We start from the raw sequence: 17,970 nt of genomic DNA, 5'->3' as shown, positions 1-17,970 counted from the left end.
CCATACGTGCTACATGCCCTGCCCATCTCAAACGTCTGGATTTAATGTTCCTAATTATGTCAGGTGAAGAATACAATGCGTGCAGTTCTGTGTTGTGTAACTTCTCCATTCTCCTGTAACTTCATCCCTCTTAGCCCCAAAAATAATAATAATAATAATAATAATAATAATAATAATAATAATAATAATAATAATTTTTAGAATCGACTTTTAGATTCCAAGAATATTTAGACAAAATATAGGCTATAAACAACAAGACCAAGGTTGAAAGGTGGATCGTATTTTTTTTTCAGTCTGACGTCATGTACCGTCTCACAAAACTAAGTTTGTTTTTCATTAAACCAGAGTTCCTGTTAACATCTGAAGGTCATCGACAAAAGTTGTTTTTGTATGGATGACTCTTTCGGTCCAGATATTGACCAATCGGGATCCAGTTGCCTTCGGGACCCTGCGATTACACTCCTAGCACCAGGGTCGAGTTAGAATTAACACATACAAAGTTACAGTGTCTACTCAATTCAAGGCCCTTTCATTGGCAGTGCCGGCCGCCGTGCGCTGAATCCCTCAGTTCTGCAGTTTTATGATTGCGGACGGGCGCGAGTGGTCCCGCGTGTGGGAAGTGCTTCTTTCCCGGATTTAGCGTCTCCTCCAACAGGAGCACCTCTGCAGGACATTCCAGGTACGTACCCACGTACCAACACTTCTGAGTATTCAGGTTAATGGATTACTGTGAAATTGAAAATTTTATGATGTTGATTGAAATGTGGAACCTAATGGGATATTTCAAATATCGTACCCATGTATCAACGCTTGACTTCTATTTATTCATATTACTGGAGTGATGCTTCCAGATCCGTCAGTTTTTAATCTTAAGCGAGCAGGTTAAGAACAGAGATAATAGTAATATGCGTTACAAGAGCGGTATGTTGACGTTTTCATGTTCGAGGAAAAGTTTGAAAAAGCGAAACGTAGTTGAGCTTTTTTAATTTCCGAGAATTTAAAGAAAACATACCGCTCGTGTATCGTACATTATTTTGTGCGAAGATCGTTTATTACATACCTCAAAGAGGAATTTCTAATTAGTTGCAATGAAATCTCCATCTTGGTTTCTGTTCAATGACGGCAAATTTGGAAAACAAAAATATCTATCTTCAACATTGTTGCTTTAAAATGTTTTCTGTGTTTACTACACTCCAGCAGGCCGTGATATACGTCTGTCTCCCCCCCCCCCCCAGTCTATAAATGCGAACTTAAAACAAACGGTAAGGTTATGTAATGATTTATTTTTCATTTTAATATTTTAACAATATTATTTATATAACGCATTGCAGTAATAACATCGGCATCTGGAATCTTGTTGATTTTTTCACGGCTTCCTTAATGTTACTTGCATCACAAATACAGTAACTTTAGTGGAGCTGTAGGGTTTACTTAATTTTTGCAAATATTTAAAAACAATAATTAACAGTGCAATTTAGGTGAAATTGCAGTGGTAAGTTTCCAGTTTATAATTATTACTATATTGAACGTCTCTAAAAATAATATGTTAAAAGCCTAAAGCAGTAAAATCAATGTCATTTAAGCGGTAAGAAGAGGAAAATTGTTATGTGTGTTAGGTTGGGAATACTGAATGTGGAATTTTAGACTTACCGCGGATTGGTTTTGTGCGGAAACCAAGCAAATACGCACGATCTCGCACAAACAGAACATTAATTTCATATATCGTATGCTACTCATGTACAAAGATTTGATTTATAATTACTCATTTTACTGGTCGTTGTTTATTCAACTGTCCAAAGACAAGTTTGAACTTCGTAAGTGACACCAATAAGGCATCGTTCATGAGGCAATTGAGTCAGAAGACAATGGGGGTAGGGTGAATAGTTCCTTTCTCTCTACATTGCATACATCGCTGACTAGTAACACATTACACTAATCAGACTTCAAATGTAAACGAACATTTATCGTGCTTCCTCTGACACATATCGTCAAGTGAGATGTACTGCCTGATAATAGATGTACATATCAATCAGAACCTCAATCGGAGGTAATTTTATTGGTATTCCCAGATTTTTGTAATATTCGAAAGTCCATACATGTGGAGTAACGGTTAGCACGTCTGGCCGCGAAACCAGTGGCCCGGGTTCGATTCTCGTTCGAAGCAAGTTACTTTGTTGAGGTTTTTTCCGGGGTTTTCCCTCAAACCAATATGAGCAAATGCTGGGTATCTATCAGTGCTGGACCCCGGACTCATTTCACCGGCATTATCACCTTCATCTCATTCAGACGCTAAATTACTTAAGATGTTGATAAAGCGTCGTAAAATAACTTACTAAAAATATATATTCTAAAACTTTGGAACACACCATCCAAAAGCGGAACCAAGCACAGCATATTTTACGTATCGTAATCACGTATCAACATTTGATTTCTAATTAATGTTGCTGTTGTTTCCAGATTTTTGTAGTACTTGAAACTGTTAGATACTCGATTGAAAATCTTAGCCAGAGGTATTTAACATTTTTATTGTAGTCACGTATCTACATATGATTTTAATTTTTCATGTTTCTGGTGTTTCTAGAATTGTGTAACATTTGAAATTTTGTGAATCTCGATTGAGAAACTGAGCCAAGCAGGATATATGAATGAACACTTTATTTCTAATTATTTAAGTTGCTGGTGTTTTCAGAATTTTGTCGTTTGAAGATATTATCCGTGTTGCTGGTTTCGCCAGATTTTTATAGTGTCTGGAAATTTTAAACACTTGATTGAAAAGCGTAACCTAACAGGATGCATATTCACTTACCAGAACTTTAGTTTTATTATTATATTTATTATTTATCTTACTGAAGTTACGAGATTTTTTTTATAGATTTAGAAAATGCTTGACAATGAAAAGCGGAGCCGAGGAGAATACATTTCGGATATTCCACTCATGCACCAACACTCGATTATCATTGATGTTACTTGCGTTTCCAGATTTCTGTAGCGTTTGAAAATTTCAGACACTATGTTGAAAAGTTTGTATAAGTGGGACACATTATCATTTATCAAGCACCATACTCCAAACCAACACTTGAATTCTAATTATTCATGTTTCTGAATTTACGTAATTTTTATTATTTTTTTAAATATTTTGTTTTAATTCTGGACACTGAAAAGTGGAGCTAATATGGCATGTATCAGACATTGTACTCATAAAATTTGTATGTCATTTTAGATAGCTTTTACACTCCAATTTCATTATCTTTAGTCACTAATGGCCACCTTCTATATATTTTGATCATTGAAATGGATGCTTAAAGGGTTGGTTACAGTTTACAGTAGTAAAATTTTGGAAATATTCAACTTTTTTCCCTCCAGTACTGTATCTTGTACAACAATTAAAATTAGTATATGCAAAACACTGTCCTTCTGCTATATAAAAAAATATATTTTTACGATTAAAAAAAAATATTTAAATTTTTGTTTTCAAAATTCAGTTCACTGTGGAGTGATGATGCGTTTCCCACATAACTCAAAAACTATCCAACATTCTGTGGTGAAATTGTTTGTATGTATTTATACATGTCATATCTACAATATGATGCAAGATCACTTCTCTATCTTTGATAGATTGATAAGAAATAAATTCATTTAAAAATGGTCAAATATCAGTATTTTCTATTACACAAAATAAAAAAAATTACTTATTAAGGAATGTAGTTGAAAGAGCATTGTATTGTAAACATACGTTTCAGTAATAAAAATAAAAGAGACAGAACATGAAAAAGTTAACAAGTTTTTGAGTTATGAGGGAAACGCTTCATCACTGCACAGTGAACTGCCAACATTTTGAATTTTGGAAAAAAAAAATATATATATATATAATTTTTTTTTTAAATCGTGAAAATATTTTCTTCATATAGCAGAAGGACAGTGTTTTATACATACCAATTTTCATTATTGTACAAGATACAGTAATGGAGGAAAAAAATGTTTAATATTTCCAAAAATTTTACTGCTGTAAGCTGTACCTAACCTCTTAAAGAGAAATTTTAATTGAATGAGCTACATGGCATTCAGAGAATCGGAGCCGATACAAATCTGCCGCGAGGTTTTCTGATTACAAGAGCAATGCCTTAAGAATACAAAACCATATAGTTCTGCAGTAAAACATGGATAGGCCTACATGACGTTACTTTAAACTTCTATACCTGTCTGAGATAAAAGAACAAACCAGAATATCCTCTGAACTAGAAATGAGTATTCGTGTGCATTTTCACTACGTGCAGAGAATGCTTTCATTCGTATTGATTATTCTAGAGATTGCCTAACCTTCAGGCGCTCTTGACTTCCTTGTCTAAGATAAAATAGTGATCGACAAACATCGATTGCAGTATTTAAAAGGGAAATTAAAATACGTGATCAATCGATGTTGTATACAGTGTGTTAAAAACCATTCAATATTTTGAGAGGTGGTAGTATTGATCAAAACAAGAAAACAAAGTCTTTTTTAGATTTAGGTTTGGTAACTAAAATTAATATGTTCCGAGTTATAGCCTAAGCAGGCCAACTTGTTCATCAATATCATAGTGGATGCTTGATGTGATTTCAATTAAAATAAAAATCCAATATTAATCAAAACAGAAAAGGTCTAATAAATATGGATCCTATAATTAAATTTTGTACGAAATAAGGTCTTTGCAATTGGTATTATAAGAACAGCGTATCTTCTAATACGAGCTCTTTGTTTGTTTTTTTTTAATGAACACTAACACCTCTCAATATACTGATTTTTTTTACTCTGCATAAACCGACCTATTGTGAGTTACTGTATGGCTACCACGAGTGCTAGGATCTCAGTTGAATCCTCAATGGGAATGGCATTATTTATTTTCGAAGGTAGAAAATGGAGAAGAGTATTCAGTTCATGAAAAATGATTACCATGGTAATAAAATTATTCCATTTAGAGAACCATTATAAAACATACCATATTAGTCAGTAGCCTATGTAGATGTAATCGTGAAGCCCTTCTGAATTAAGGCTGGTCCACAATAAACCGGGAACGGAAACGACAACGAGAACGAGAACGGAAATATTGTTAAAATAAATGTATTGATATGTGAGCATTCACAATTAACGAGAAGCTTGCCGGAGCCAGGGAACGGGAACGTGAAAGTTAATTGTGAATGCTCACATTTAAATACATTTAACAATATTTCCGTTCTCGTTCTCGTTGTCATTTCCATTCCCGGTTTATTGTGAACCAGCCCTTACCTTCGTAATAAACCTGTGATATAAATAAGTTTATTTAATCCTACCTATGCCATAAATGTGTTAGTGCATTACTAGAGAACTTTTCTCAAGGAAAAAATTCTTTTGAAAGAAGCATTTCTTTACTTTGTGTAGTTACTAAGTACGTTGTAATTTTTAAGCCCAGTTGAGATATTTAAAATTTAAGAAAAGTGCCTGCCTTATAAAAAATCATTATTTAAACTAGTAGTCCTAAATATTTATTATAAACGTGATTTATTTCCCCTTTTTGCGCCATTTTTGCACAGTGCGGTCTCAGATTGTTTCAGAAACCGACGAAAATATCATGGAAAGAACATATTTGATATTATTGCATAGGACCCTATTGAATATACTTTTAAATATATATTTTTACTTGGTTATTTAATGACGCTATATCAATTACTCGGTTATTTAGCGTCGATGGAATTTATGATAGCGAGATGGTATTTGGCGAGACGAGGTCGAGAACTCACTATAGATTATCTGACATTCGTCTTACAGTTGGGAGAAACCTCGGAAAAAATCCAGCCAGGTAACAACCCAAGCGGGAATCTAACCCACACCCGAGCGCAACTCCGGATCGGCAGTCAAGTGCCTCAGCCGACTGAGCTACGCCGCGCCGGTGGCTCTCTTAAATATTACGCTGGAGTTAAATATTGTGCAATTTGTTCATTGGACATTTGTGAGAAATGTGTTTTTCCTGGTTTCTTCAGCAGAAAGAAAAAGAATTGGACTTCCCGACATGAGTTCTAAGGATAAGGAGTGTTTTACAAGAAGCGGAGTTCTAAATGTTCATAACATACACTTCATATATTGAGAAACCTCACACACCCGATAGGAAAAATTTCAATAGCGTTCTCCGTGTACGTGTGGGCGAGTTTAGTAGGCATAGTCTTAGTGTGACCTCATCTTTCAGCTTGACGTCCAGCGTATATCAATTATGTGCAGTTTCTGCAGAACAACCTATCACGACTTCTGAAGAACGTGCTATTGCAGCATGGAGTACACACGTTTCCTTTTCCTTTGCATGGAGGAGGGACCCGAATAATAATATTGCAGCATCTGATATAAAAATAGAGTGAAATTGTGAATATTAAGAAATATGTCCAAAGATATGGTCGTGGTCTAAGGCACCCTGCCTAGGACTCGCGTTACGGAATGCGCGCTGGTTAGAGTTCTCATGGGGGAAGAAATTTTATCATGAAATTTTTGCCAGTGTATGGGACCGGTGCCCACCCAGCATCGTGATGCACTTGGGGAGCTACGATTGGAAGCGAAATCCCGTTGCGAATGCCAGCTATAAAGGCTGGGGGGATCATCGTGCTAACCACACGATACCTCCATTCTGGTTGGATGATCGTCCACCTCTGCTTCGACATGTGAACGTGAGGCCAGCAGCCGGCTGGTCGGTCTAGGTCAGGGCTGGGCGTCGGGAGCGGAACTAAACTCTAAACGGGGACGCTTAATATTCACCCGTCACTGAATCAACGCTGCGCGGTGTTCGGCGGGGAAGGAAGGGGATGAAGAGAAATCATATGTGAGAGAGTAGAATCCGCTCTTGATGCCCAGCCCTGGTCTAGGTCCTTCACGGGCTGTAGCGCCAAGGATCTCTCATCTTATCACTCAAACACAATCACCCGCTACCACATACAACTTGTGAGTGAATACTGGCACTAAAGAGATCTCATAGATAGTGTTGCCAACCCCATGCGTTGGAATTTCCCTACCCATAGCTTGTTTTTTCCTTAGAATTGACTAAATTTCCCTAAAGACTGCAAAATGTATTAACGAAAAAATCAATTATTGCAATTCTACACGCTAATTACAATATTTATTCAACAGTAGATCTATATTTTATACTTTAAAAAATTCAGAAAATTTTTCAGGAAACCGCATAAGTTAAGGTATCATCCCATAACACCAGAATATCAAGTTACCAGTATATCTAAACACATAACAGACACAAATGTCTAGCATCACACATCATAAATCTTTATAAGTTACCTCAGCGTAAGAAAAAAACATACCAAAAAATTTAAAGAGTTAAAAGATCCTATCAATCAGCATTAATCTGTTAAAGAATAGTTTAGAGTTAAGAATAAACACATTAAGATACCCGAAATTGATCGCACTCAAAAATTATTTTATAATGTGGTTCCTATCACAGTCTACTATATACAGTCACGAAGCTTGAGTTTTGAGGGTGCTAGAAACAATAGACTGTGCCGGTACTATTTCGCATTGTCTGTAATGAGGCGATAGTAGCGATCCTAGTGGTGAGCAACTATCTAATGTTTGCATATTTACTACGTATTGAGCTTCGTGACTGTATATACTAGACTGTGGTTCCTATCCTGAATGTAAATCATTCACTCTCTATCAGAAAGATTTTCTCATTTCCTTTTAAAATCGCACATACATCCAGATCTGAATTTTGATTTCATGCCATTTTTTTTTTATTTAAAACCCGTAAAAAAGTATCCCTTCTATTATTCTCCTATTTTGAAATAGGCCTGAAATTATTGTTTATTGTCTTCCTCTGTGTATACAGCTGGTAACCCGAGTTCGAGTCCCGGCGAGTCCAAGTGGACTTTGTAGTGACTATTGCAAAACACAAAGTAAGAAAATAAATTGCTCTCATTGCTAGCTGACTTACTGCGTGCCTTTATTGCCGGCTGTCAAGAACACACTGCACAGATAACACGCGGAGAGAGAACATGATAGGCAAGTTTTAACCCGGCGAAGCGCCGTGAGTTCGAGGATTCAGGCAGCGAAAGAATCGTGGGGGACCAGACGCTGGTCGGCAAAAACCTTAATGTTCGATGGGGCTACTTCAATAAAAACATTGGTCTTACAAACCAAAAATAACGAATACTTTTAAAACTGCAATTGTGCGAGAAGAAGAAAAAAAATTAAATTATTTTGAGTGGATTATGCTACACCAGGTGCATTATATTGATAGCATAATATACTATTTACGTCATTTATAGGGTAATTCCGGGAGTGATAGCTATGCGGGTGAGACGGCCAACCGCTCTCATTTTTATTATAATCATCTGTTTCGAATGAAAATCGGTTTGCCGCCAGATGTTAATTAAACGAAGTTAAACGCACCTGCGAAAAAGTAAGGTTATTATTTCCGCGTTTTGTAGCCGTTCGTGTGTTTGTGAGCAAGCAATAATTTTACACCTTCTGAAATAACAATAGAAAAATACTGCGTTTTGTGAGGAAATTTGCTGGAAACATTATTAAAGAGGTAAGGTGTCTTTAAATATTCTGTCTCAACTATATTTGTTCTCTTCACTACTGCCAGTTTTTATTACGCGGTATGGCCATCTCTCCCGCAAAAAAAGGAGAAATGGCCAGCATTTTTCCGGGATAGATGTCCTATAATTGAGAAGTATTTTTATGGTAAAAGTATAGTTATTTCTAGATTCCGATAAAATATAAAGCAAAGCCCGGCAGCAACCGCGTCTTTGGAACGAAGATGTCTTAAACCGTGCTTTTGAAGCCGTTAAATATGGCACTTCTGTACGTTAAGCTTTCATTACATTACCTATATGGACGCGTGTATAGAGAACGATTTCTAACAAATGACCCGCGTTTTAGGAATCAGTTCTATGAGTCATTTGGGCATAAAATGTAATTTGAACATGGGTCCAATTATCAATCGTCAAGGAGTTACAGCTGATTGAATAGTAAGAAAGTAGCATTGTTTTTGTGTAGAACTAAGAATTATTCACTTAAAACACACAGAAATATTAATTAAAAATATTTTATTTATTATAAAATATACGTACCTCAATTTGGAAGCAAATTTTCAAATATTCTTCCACTTCAATGCACTTGGCCACACGGATGTGAATGGCCCGCGTAGCATTCAGCTGTCCCTAATCAGCGCAGTAGCGTGCACAATATGGGAAGACCTATCTTCCCCTCCCCCCGTACTTCACGTCGCAGCTCAATCCTCCGTTTAGTTTACCTTCCAATGTTTGTATTACGTTCCAAGCAACTCTAAAGCCTGGTTCATAGTATGACGTTTGGATTTTTGCGAATAACTTTCAAACTAATGAGAATCGGACACATGTTCATACGACATTTTAGCTCAAAATGACCTATAGAACTGCTAAAGAGCGGGTCCTTAATCGTGAATCACCCTGTATATTCGTAGATAAACGTGTTTACATACATACAAACAAAAACCTTTGTACATGCAGATATATAATTACTGATCAAGTGACCTTACATAAGGCCAAAAGTGCGAATTGAGAATGATTCAGCTACTTTGAAGATAATTAATTATTACACACCAAGGTCGTGATTTTCACGCGGTCACTCGAACCGAACGTCTTTTTATAACAGTCACGTAAACGTCTTTTTATAATAGTTTAGTTCGTTGGAATGTTTGAAAGAAATAGTAGAGATACGGAAGATCTTTTTACAGTCTATTGTTGCATAGGTGACGTCATTGCATTAGAATTTGACACTTTTTACTTGTTCCTTAAAGGAAAGCTCATGTTTGAAGTTACGTAGAACCACGGAATTACAATACTTTATGAGTACGAAGCAAGGATGTGAAAGAGAAACTGATGCTATTTAAAGAATACACCTATCAGAATAGAAGTGGTGAATGTGAAGCAAAAATGGTGAAATTCGAAAGGAGTTAAAAATATTTATCTTAAGAAGAGGAGGGGAAGTACAATTGTTAAATGACTTATAACAGAATTAACTATATTAAGATAATGACAAATTTTTTAAGACACATAAGGGGACATAAATATATTATAGGCCTATATATACCGTACGTAATATTTTGGTAATTCACGCCAAAGATGCTCAAGACGAAAGCTTACTGACGGATTCATAACATACTTAATATGACAGTAATGTTAATAATAGGCTATTAATGTCAATAATAGAAACATATTTTCTGCAACATAATGGTGAATTGAAAAACTAAATTTCTAAACAGAATAAATACCTGTATACATTAACACCAGCTTCAACATGAGACACAAGAAATTAACTTCTTACACCGTTTATTCTATTAGGCCTATAGCTGAAATTCTATTAATCGTTATTTTTTAACATTTAGCATATATTATCGCAAGTGGAATTATTATATCCTTTGATATAAGTAATAGTCTTCTATCATATAAATTTAATATTATTATATTGCTTGCAGTCACCGTAATGTAAATATTTTGTTTGATTAAGGATGTCCAACAGGACTTACTGGCGGAAAAATAGATTATATATGCAGTCTTGTGAAAACATCTGAAACGAAGTTGACAATAAGAGAAATTTACTTTTCTTCATAACTTCAAATATTTTAACGCTATTCACAAGGCACTCAGATTATGAAACTGAAGAAAGTACTACTCTTAAAAGTCAATATTCAATTTTAAATTCCTGTCTTTTATGAGCTACTTCAAGAGATAAAACACTAGCTTGTTTGATATGTAGATCTTAACGCTTTGTCAGAAGAACATTTACTATAGGCTGAAAGACACTGAAATATAGTATATATGCTGAAACAGCTGTGAATGAGAAGTAAGGTGAAAGAATGAAACTCAATTGGATAATGGTACACTTACTTTTCTTCGGCTCGGCAGTCCCTTGTGTCACTTCTTCCGTTGACGCAAGCTAACCAAGCGCATGCAGACCTTCCTCTGTCACAAACACGCCATCTAGTAGAAAAAAATGTTGGGTAATTATTTATGATTATGTAAATGTTTACCATGCTAACGTTTAATTTAACATGACGTTAATTTGTGTTATAATCATTGAATTCAAGGATGAAATGTTGACAATTTATTCGTTTTGACGAAATATCATTAATGGTGATCATATCTCTCACCCGATCTCAGATTTTTGTTTATTTATTTATTTATTTACTCTTTGCTAATAATTGTAACATAAAATATAATATATACAGGAAAACTTTAGCTCGCCCCTGAAAGAGTAGAACTCGCGCTCAGGGGCAGATTCCTGAATCTAAATTAAGAAACATATAATACAATTTGTCTTATGTCTACTACACAATAAGAATATATCAATTTAAATTTACAATTTTTCATTATTTATAACATCCATACATAAATTTTTAAATTTAATACTAGAACAAGTCCACACCTGTGGAGTAACGGTCAGCGCGGCTGGCCGCGAAACCAGGTGGCCCGGGTTCGAATCCCGGTAGGGGCAAGTTATCTGGTTGAGGTTTTTTCCGGGGTTTTCCCCCAACCCAATACGAGCAAATGCTGGGTAACTTTCGGTGTTGGACCCCGCACTCATTTCATCGGCATTATCACCTTCATATCACTCAGACGCTAAATAACTTAGATGTTGATACAGCGTCGTAAAATAACCCAATAAAATAAATAATAATACTATAACAATTGAGGGGTTTGGGGGAAAACTAGGCAGGTCCAATTTTTTTCATTTTTGAGTTATTTATGCACAGAGGACAAAAAAATACGCTCTATCGTTTGGTCGAAGAGCCAAGTAGTTCCAAGAATTACATTCACAGTTATAATGGATTTTGTACCTGCCTCTTATGTACATGCTTATTGTTTCGCTGAAAGTCTTTCTTCATTATCTCGAAAAGTACTGAATTGGAACTGCCTGGTTTTTCCTCCAAACCCTTCAATTAGAATTTACAAGATTAGGATATTTAAATATAAATTTGTTATATACTCTTGGGCCTAAATTACTACTATGATTAAATACTGTAGCAGTGTTGCATTTTTGGTTCAAACAATCTTAAGGAATTCACATCTTTTGTTTCATAACTATGAGAATACATTTCAAAATTATTTCGATTTTTACGTACGAATTTTATTAATACAATATAATAAATTTGTCTTATGTTAAGATGGTTTGCATTCAATTATCTACACAGAGAAACAACCCAGTGGCGGCTCCTGCGTATTTCTTAAGAGGAGGAAAGAAGGTAACAGGACGAAATGACACCTTCTTGAATGGAACATGCTAAAAATTAGCCAACATGCATACATGTAAGATCAGGTAGTGTTGGGGTTGGTCTTCCCTACTGTACAGCAATAATCTGTTCTTGTAAACTGAGTTTCCTAAATTGTCCAAAATAGAATATGTTTTCACTTCCATTCATTGTAGAATAATTGCACAAATTAACAATTACAAGGAAATTCACAATCTCGCAGCATTTTTCGAGCACACTGCAGCATCACACGTGTTGGAAGAGACTATAGCTACTAACACGTAACCGGAACCGCGGAAATGGGAAATAATCTGAGGAAAGCGAGAACACTGCACCCATCCACGTGGTCTGTGTTGCCATATGTACATTTTACAAGTTCAGTATCACATGCTTTTGAAGAATATCAGTTCTTGTAAAGTCATACTACCATTATTGTTCAAAGTTGCCGGTGGCCGATCAATTTTTTTCTGTTAAAAATAATGCAGTTTGGAGTACCTACTTTCAATTTCAAATATATTTGTACAAAACTGTCAACTTGGCTGTTGCCCTGTCTAGTACACAATGAATGGAAGTGAATTTCAGGGGCCAAAAAGATCTGCGATACTAACGTAGAACTACTTCCTCTTTGTTTTATATAAACCCGACTTTAACTTTCAAATATCCTTGAAAGTTTCAAACCATGAATAGTAGCCTATATAAAGTGCATGAATATTTTTTATTTATACTTTAAAAAAAGTTTATATGGTGTCTTTCATAGCGTTGCGTTAAAACTGTTTTTATCAACTCGTTTGTTTTTATCGTGCCTCCCCCTAGATGTGTTATAGTCTGGTTGAATGCAAGATCGTTAGATGGCAGCGGTAGCGAGCTTGCTGCACGACCAGTCGGTTTCTATTTCCCGCCCATGCGCTGATTCAGAGGAGGATTTCCTCCCTCTCCGTTCATTTACTCGCTTTAAAACTCTGTTTCTTTCTCTGGCCGCTAGTGCGCTGTTGTCTATGTGTGCTAACTGCAGTAAAGGAGGAACGGATTGACTTTCCTCCACACAAACAATCTCGCATCTTTCTCACAGTTTTCTAGCAGCACATGAGCGCGCGTCGTTTAAAACTCGATCAATCGATGTTTTCTTATAGCTGTGAACTTAAAAATTATCGAATCTTCTTTGAATGTCAAGACACATACTTATTTGGTATTTACTTTCAAAAGAAGAAAAATGTGAGGAGGACGTTCCTCCCTTCCCTCCCCCGAGAAACCGCCACTGAAACGACCACAATTCATATTTTTTTCCGATTTCTAAGCGATAGTGTTCTCCTTCTTGCTCCACAGTTCTTACGGTAGGTTTTTCTTTCCCTGTAATCACTTTCTGTAGCCTAATCTTTTTCTAAATAATAATAATAATAATAATAATAATAATAATAATAATAATAATAATAATAATAATCATAATAATAATAATATTATTATTATTATTATTATTATTTTCTTATGCCACCTTTCATATTTTTTTCCGACACTTCCCTCACCTCTCATCCTCTCTTGCTTTCTGTTTTTATTTTCTTTTTATGTATTCCATTATGTGTCTTCATCTAGATCTATTTCTTTCTCTTTCCATTTACCTTTATTTTTTCTTGTTTTTTTAATTCACTGCTTCTCTTATTCCTTCTTTCTTTACCCCACAATTCCTTCATCTCTTTGTGTTCTTCCTCTTTTCCTTTCCTCTTATATTTTCTCTTCATCCATGTCACTATTTCCTTTTTTTTGTTATGTAATTCCTTCCTTGCTACTTGTCTTCTGTGCAAAAACCTTCACTCGTCTATCTTGTTCTCTAGCTGTCTTACATACTGTTGAATTTTCGAGTCTTTCGACCTCTTCTGCAAGAAAAATCCAAAGCTTTTGATCACATTTATTTTTTCTTTAAACCACAATCTACTAACAGAATGTTTACTAATGAAAACTGCAGTCAGCATTGTTTTTAGCCTAATCTTCTCTCTCCAATTAAGGCTAAGGTTGAATTTGATTACCCAGGAACAGCGACCTCGGAAGCTCGAACTCGAACCAACGCCTAGCCACATTGAAAGTATTACACGCAGACCTTGGCATTACAAGCTGACAATTCTCAATTCTGAATTAGTAGTTTAACTCCCAATCTAGACAAACCTACTGTAATTGCAGAAGGCCATAAATCAGGTTTTAACATGCCCATTAATTTGAATTCATTTAAGTTAATTGGCAAAGACACATAAAAGGACGTCGATTCAATTCAAGACAACTGTGAAAGTATTTCATTTTCATCATTCCTTAATTTACTACAAAACAAAAATAAATTAATAATTGATTAAATAATTAAATACATAATTATATAAATAGATAAATAAATAAACATAAATTAATAATTAATAAACTATAAAAATTAATGATACATAAATAATAAATAAATAAATATTTACTTGGATTTTCATGGAAAGCAATTGAATTTCTGGAAGTATAGTCTAAAACGTAAAGTATTTCTATTAAAGAATTGCTCTGTCTGTTTTAAATAAGCAAAAATAGGCAAAAAGTCAAAACAGACTGTTTAAGACACTTTAAAATAGAATTCTTTAAACATAATAAATGTTCATTAAACGTGTAAATACTAAATCCCAAAGCTATACGTTATCAATACAAAAATACTTCGATTATTGTGATTTTCTACTGACTGACTTCAATGTCAACCAGTCGCAAAAATTACAACGTGTTCATAATTCTTGTGTTCGCTTCGTCTGCGATGTCCGTCGCGCTGACCACATTACCCCATCCTTCCAAACTCTAAACTGGCTACGGCTTAACGAACGTAGAAATTTTCATTCTCTTGTTCTCCTTTTCTAAGTCCTTCACACTCTACACCTACCTACCTTGCCTCCCGTTTCAGTTACCTGTCATCATATCATAATCTCTTCACACGCACGCAAAATAGCCGCATATTACCCATACCAACACGTAAGACATCATCGTATTCATCATCATACACAATCTCGCTCTCGCGCTTGTGGAATACCCTATCCAGTGACATCAGAGACTGTCGGAATTTAGTAGCGTTCAAAAGCAAACTTATCAAGCATTTTCTTACTGCGTAGAGTAGGTTTAATTTTTACTAATCAATAAAAGAAATGCTTCTCTCTTCTTAATTTTTACAATAAACTGTCTAGCTTTTATGAATCAGTTAATCTTTTAGTACTTTGATTTTTATTGATTTGTAAATTTAAAATTAATTGTAGGCCTAATTATAATTGTAATTGTATTCTTATTATTATAGTTGTAATCCCCTGGTAGAGGGGAAGAGAAGGCCTGATGGCCTTATCTCTAGCAGGTTAAATAAATAAATAAATAAATAAATAAATAATAATAAAAAAGGTATTTTCATAAAGATCTGCGGTCTAATTATTATTATTACTATTATTATTATTATTATTATTTTATTATTATCATTATCATTATCATTATCATTATCATTATCATTATCATTATTATTATTATTATTATTATTATTATTATTATTATAGTACGATTCTAATTCTGTGAATGTTTGTAAGCGTACCGTACTGGTGATGCCAGTTCAGTTCAGTTCAGGCACTGGAACAAGCACATCACAGACGGTAAGAGGTATCTTTCAAACGGACGTCTTTAAACATGTAATAAAAACTGAAAATTATCCTTCGAATTGAAAATGGCGAAAACTTTAAACGTATGGCAAGTAATTAGTACAAAATTAGTGCTTCGAAGGGATTTATAATGTCGCTGCCTACTGGCTAAAATTTCCACTGAAACACTAAAGACAAGCTGGAATAAATTACTTACATATGAAGTCGAAAGGGCGACTTCTGAATAATGAAATCTTATGTAAAATCCACCAGTCATACTGCAGGCACGACTCTTATCAGAGCCGTTTGTAAAAGATTATTAATTTTTCTTTAAGAGCTGTGTAAAACTATACGTGTAAGTTTGTTAGGAACTCTTTCACTCCTAAAAATATTACAGCCCATAAAAGAAAAAGAAAAGCTGTATATTTGCTATATGAAGATGTAATTTGTGTTTAGTATTAAAGTAAATCGTTGGTGTTGAACAGCAACCTTGTATCTTCGTATATATAATAATAATTTTACAGGAGAGCGAAGGAACAATTTAATATCTTGATAACGAATAAATAAATGTCTGATGTAACAGGGTATTTAAATCTCTTCTTATGACGTATATATCTATGCCAGGGGGAAGGACCTACAGGAAATCTCTTTTCTCATATTATTTTAAGTAGAGCCTCTATTTTCCTACCATCGTTTCATATCAATGTATAAAGTCTTTTAAATGAAACATTTTCACTTTTACCCTTTATGGTACAGTCACAGACATAAAGGATGCAAAAAAAAATGCAGTATTATAAAGGGTGCGTCAGAAAGAACGGATGGATTTCAAACTATCGATACGCAACAAGAAGAGAGATATAGTGAGGGGGACCACGACTGTTGGGTCAGCCATAGAATGCAGTTTCAGTTGAGAACATGGCGTTGGTCTGGTGTACAACGTGCTTTCATCGCAGAGACATTTTTGAAAAATGAAGAGTCTGTGATCGCCACTCAGGACTCATTTCGACATCGGATGTCACGCTAGGATTCCAACTCTGAATACAATTTTGCGGTGGGTGGCTTCATTTCGTATCACAGGTTCAACATTAAAGAAGAAATCACCTGGACGAAATTCTATTGCACTGAGATTGTCCGAGGCTACGGTAAGATCTCGCGCCCTGCGACTTCTTTCTTTGGGACCATTTGAAGGCGTAAGTTTGTAAACATCGATCACATACACTGGACGAACTGAAGACAGCGATTCGTGAAGAAATCGTGGCAATTGCACCAGCTATGACTGTGAAAGTGATGGTGAACATCAGAAAACGCCTCGATGCCTGTATTGAAAGCCAAGGACATCATATGGATAATGTTGTTTTACATAAATAAACTGCATGTATTGGTGAATATGTTGATAACAATAAATTTTTGATTTGATGAATCTTTACAATTTTCTTGCCATGTGAAATCCATCCGTTCTTTCTGACGCACCCTGTATAAAAATTATATATCTTCCCTCAAGAGTATCACAGAATCACAAATCTTGTCTTAACCCTTAAATTGGCAATGTATCCTATAGGATACAACAGGTTATTAGGTTATATGCTATAATTTTAAAGCTTTCCAAGTACCAATATATGTGTGGTACAATCAGAAGAATTTTAGGAAATGAAACAAGGAAGGACACACAATTAAAATTCTATAAGGCTATAGCAGTTCCATCCCTCTTACATGGTAGTGAGAATTGGGTCCTAAGATAGAAATAAATTAAAAATATACAGTCATCAGAAATGAAATTTCTAAGAGCAGTCAAGGGCTGTACAAGACTAGAGCATATAAGAAATGAAAGCATAAGGGAGGAATTAGAAATTAAATCTATAATTCAGCAAGTCGGTGATTATAAGAAAAGATGGATCGACCATTTACAGAGAATGGATTATGGAAAGTTTCCGAAGTTGGCATGGAATTATAAACCACGAGGAAGACGGGACCCTGGCAGACCAAGAAAGCGATGGAGGCCTATACCATGAAGAAGAAGAAGAAGATGATGATGATGCTATAATTTTAATAGAACAATAGCAAAAAATTGGTAGGAAAATTAAAATGTCACAATACTATATTATTGCACAACATATAAAATA

The 17,970-nt window shown here is 35.0% G+C and overlaps 1 protein-coding gene across 1 annotated transcript in view; it reads left to right on the top strand.

Annotated features, from left to right (window-relative positions):
• The first annotated feature begins 459 nt into the window (after positions 1-459).
• Positions 460-17,970, top strand: part of LOC138712445 (phospholipase B1, membrane-associated-like) — a 74,620-nt gene continuing 57,109 nt past the window's right edge. Inside the window, exon 1 of the mRNA XM_069844269.1 lies at positions 460-679. The gene's annotated coding sequence lies outside the window, so the exon portion shown is untranslated. The remainder of the gene's footprint in view (positions 680-17,970) is intronic.

The sequence above is a fragment of the Periplaneta americana genome, chromosome 13 (genome assembly GCF_040183065.1).
Source record: "Periplaneta americana isolate PAMFEO1 chromosome 13, P.americana_PAMFEO1_priV1, whole genome shotgun sequence".
Lineage (NCBI taxonomy): Eukaryota > Metazoa > Arthropoda > Insecta > Blattodea > Blattidae > Periplaneta > Periplaneta americana.
The sequence above is the reverse complement of the archived record's forward strand: the minus strand, read 5'-3'. Positions and strand labels throughout refer to the sequence as shown.